Consider the following 4,529-nt stretch of genomic DNA (forward strand, 5'->3'; position numbering starts at 1 on the left):
TCCATCCAGCCTCGCGCCGATCTGCTTCGTTCCCGGTGGCCTCCGCCCTCCTTGCCGTCGTCCGTGCCAAGTCCTGCCGGCGCCATGCCCAACCTCTGCATCGACCTCATCCTAGAAACGAACGAACTTGTCTCGCTGCCGTTGACCGAGCCGGTTCGCCTCCAACCCATCCTGGACCGCCAAGACCCGGGCAAACCGGCCGGTTTTCCCGAGAACCAGCCCGGTCCAACCTCGCCCCGGTCCGCGTGAACCCTGCCCGGTTTGTCTCCACCACCCCGCCGGCCTCTAGGCCCAAAGTGAGCGTCGTCACCTATCCCGCGCCACATGCGTATTTCTACCATGCTTCGCCTTGCCCTATGCAGCCTGTTAGTGCTCAGTTTGGCCCATGTAGTGTTTTTTTTTCATGTCCGCGATTTTAGCTATTTATCCCGAATTGCCAGTTTTGCAGAAAAGCCCTCATACTTCATTCATTTAATAACTCTCAAATCGTGCATCCAAATTAAACAAACATTATATGAAGAATGCTTAGAATTTTGTGTAGATTCATAATATCCAACTTTCATGCATGTTAAAAATGTTTAAATTGTTGTTTGTTTAAATTTGTTCAAATGCCATGTTAAAATGCTTTAATTCATAACTTTATAACCGTAGCTCCAAACTTAATAAACTTTATATGTAAATGGGGTAGAAAAATGCATAGTTTATCATGGTGGCTTTACTTTGCATGTTTAATAACTCTAGAATTGTGTATAGGGTAGAACAGTACCAAATCCATATTTTGCACATGAGGATTTTTCCGGACTTGTTGCTTGTTGTTCCGACCTCATTTAAACTTGTCTAGATAGGTAGTTTTCATATGCTTCACCTCGTGCCATGTTAATCAACATTTAAAATTGTTGGGTACATAAACGAGATCGAACTAAATAAGTCATGTGGTGTTTCGTTAATATGCAACTCGTTGCATATTGAGCTCCACGTAATTTGTAGTATTGTTTGTGCACTTTGCCATGCCATGCCTCATTAAACTGGACGTGCATCATACTTGGTTGTGCATCATGCCATGATTATGTGATGGTTGTTTACTATGATTGTTTGCTTCTTTCCGGTGTTGCTTCTTCGGGTTAGTTCTGATAATGTCGCGCTTGTGAGGATTCATTCGAATTCGTCTGTTTGTCTTCTTCATGGACTAGTTCTTCTTCCTTGCGAGATCTCAGGCAAGATGACCATACCCTCGAAATCACTTCTATCTTTGCTTGCTAGTTGTTTGCTCTATTGCTATGCTGCGGTACCTACCACTTGCTTTATCATTCCTCCCATATTGCCATGTCAAGCCTCTAACCCACCTTTCCTAGCAAACCGTTGTTTGGCTATGTTACCGCTTTTGCTCAGCCCCTCTTATAGCGACGCTAGTTGCAGGTGAAGATGAAGTTCATTCCATGTTGGAACATGGATATTATTGGGATATAATTATTATCTCTTATTTAATTTAATGCAACTATATACTTGGTAAAGGGTGGAAGGCTCGGCCTTATGCCTGGTGTTTTGTTCCACTCTTGCTGCCCTAGTTTCCGTCATACCGGTGTTATGTTCCTTAATTTTGCATTCCTTACGCGGTTGGGTGTTATGGGAACCCCTTGACAGTTCACTTTGAATAAAATTCCTCCAGCAAGGCCCAACCTTGGTTTTACATTTGCCTAACAACCTATTACCTTCCCTTGGGTCCTGCAGACTGAAGGGTCATCTTTATTTTAACCCCCCCGGGCCAGTGCTTGTCTATGTGTTGGTCCGAACCTGTCAGCCGCCTCTGGCTACCAGGGGAAACTCTGGGTTGGCCTACCGGAATCTTGGACAATCCGATGTTGCCCTGAGAACGAGATATGTGCAGCTTCTATCGGAATGTCGGCACATCGGGCAGTCTTGCTGGTCTTGTTTTACCATTGTCGAAATATCTTGTAATCGGGATTCCGAGACTGATTGGGTCTTCCCGGGAGAAGGAATATCCTTAATTGACCGTGAGAGCTTCTGATGGGCAAAGTTGGGACACCCCATGTAGGGTTTTGAAATTTCGAAAGCTGTGCCCGTGGTTATGGGAAGATGGGAATTTGTTAATATCCGGTTGTAGAAAACTTGACACTTAACTTAATTAAAATGAATCAACCGCGTGTGTAGCCGTGATGGTCTCTTCTCGGCGGGGTCCGGGAAGTGAACACGGTTCTGGTGTTATGCTTGGACGTAAGTAGTTTCAGGATCACTTCTTGATCACTTATAGTTCTCGACCGTGCGTTGCTTCTCTTCTCGCTCTTATTTGCGTATGTTAGCCACCATATATGCTTAGTGCTGCAGCTCCACCTCACTACCTTTTCCGACCCATAAGCTTACATAGTCTTGATCTCGCAGGTGTGAGATTACCGAGTCATCGTGACTCACAGATAGTTCCAAATAGTTGCGGGTGCCAATGATGTGAGTGCAGGTGACGCAACCCAGCTCAAGTGGGAGCTCGGTGAAGTCCTTGATCGTTGTTTTGTTTCTTTTCCAGATGATCAGTAGAGGAGCCCAGTTGGGTCGATCAGGGATCTAGCATTTGGGGTGGTCTTTCTTTATTTTGGTTCCGTAGTCGGACCTTGATTGTATTCTGGATGATGTATGATATATTTATGTATTGTGTGAAGTGGCGATTGTAAGCCAACTCTTTATCCCTTTCTTATTCAGTACATGGGATGTGTAAAGATTACCCCTCTTGCGACATGCCTACCAAGCGGTTATGCCTCTAAGTCGTGCCCCGACACGTGGGAGATATAGCCGCATCGTGGGTGTTACAACCTTGTCCAGAGCTCCCTTACTGACTCTCCTGGCTGCTGGACAATGTTACTTAGGTCATCGGCATCCGGTGGCCAGACATAAGTTCCTTGGAAGTTGTTGCGAAAGGCGTCCTCCAAGTCCTCCCAGCTGCCAATAGAATTTTCTAGTACACTGTTTAACCAGTACCGAGTTCGTCCTTTGAGTTTTAGTGATAGGTATTTGATGGCGTGAAGGTCATCTCCACGGGTCAGGTGGATATGGAGGAGGAAGTCCTCAATCCATACCGCGGGATCCGTTGTTCCATCGCATGATTCTATGTTCATGGGTTTGAACCCGTCTGGGAATTCATGCTACATTACTTTATTTGTGAAGCACAGAGGGGGTGCACGCCTCTATGTTGGGCCACGCTGCGGCGTACCTCTGACGGACTCCATTTGTGGTTTTTGGCCCGGGCGTGACTAGGTTTGTCACGTCCGAATAGGTGGCCGTCATCGCGTGTCGAGGTGTGTCCTTGCGATCCGTAGATCGCTCTTGGGTGTCCTGTTTTACTATCCCGGCCCTGTTGAAGGTTGTATGTACAACCTTGAGCTGTTTTGTTCCTGCCTTTATGGCGAGGTGGGGCGGTCTGTTGTTCGGCTTGAGTTGCCGCTTGAACTGGACCAAGTTGTGGTTGGGGTGCCGCATTGTGCGATGATCATACGGGCTCGAGCGCCTTATCATCGCCCTGGGGTAGCGATCTATGCTTCGGGTAGCTTTTAGCTGGGCCACCAAGGCCGTATTTTTGGCGGCTAGGACTTCGGTCCATTTATCATTAAGAAGATCTTATTTAGCTCGAAGCTGTTGTTGCTTCTTCTTCAGGCTCCTTCCCGTGGCTATTAGTTGGCACTTTAGGCGCTCCTGCTCACGAGGTTCCTCAGGCACGATGAAATCCTCGGCGTCAAGGCTTACCTCATCCTCAGAGAGCTGAAGGTAATTGTCCTCCTCTGAATCTTTGTTCATGGCCTATTTACCGGGGCTATCCTGCCCATGATCCCGTTCATCTTGTTCATTAGTTGTATCAATGGGGTCTTTGTTGTTTCCGGCGTCATTGTCCATTCCGTCAATATGCTCGGAGTCGTAATCAAGTGTTTCGGTCGAATCCTTGACTGTTGCTATGAAGTGGGTGGTGGGTGGGAATCGAAATTCTCCATCGTCAGCCCCTAGTTTGAGTCGGATATAGTCTGGCTGAGAGTCCTCCGTCAAGGACAGACTTTTTAACGAGCTTAGCACATCGCCCAGAGGCGAGTGCTTGAAGATGTCTGCGGCGCTGAATTCGAAAACTGATAAACGATCAAGCTCGGCATCCGCGGGCTCGCGTGGTTCAAAACCTATGGCCGGAGACGAGTCCGGTGTTCTGGTGGCATAGGCATCGTACGGGACCGGGCCCATGTGCGGCTCCAACACAATGGAATCTGCGGCCTCCGTGGTGGGGTTAATCCTCCCGTCTTTGGGTAGCGTGGCCTGCTCCGGTTCTAGGGCCAGAGCGGTTACAGGAGCGATCTCCTGGATACGGCCTGATGATAGATTTAGGTCATGATCATCGGGGTGATCAGGAGCAGCTATTGCGGCATCGAATCTAGCGAAGATCAAGTCTCCATGGGTGTCCGCGACGTAGTTCAAGCTCCTGAATCTAACCTGATGGCTCGGGGCGTAGCTTTCGATCTGCTCCAGATGGACAAACGAGTTGGCCC

The sequence above is a fragment of the Triticum aestivum genome, chromosome 6A (genome assembly GCF_018294505.1).
Source record: "Triticum aestivum cultivar Chinese Spring chromosome 6A, IWGSC CS RefSeq v2.1, whole genome shotgun sequence".
NCBI classification, from domain to species: Eukaryota; Viridiplantae; Streptophyta; class Magnoliopsida; order Poales; family Poaceae; genus Triticum; species Triticum aestivum.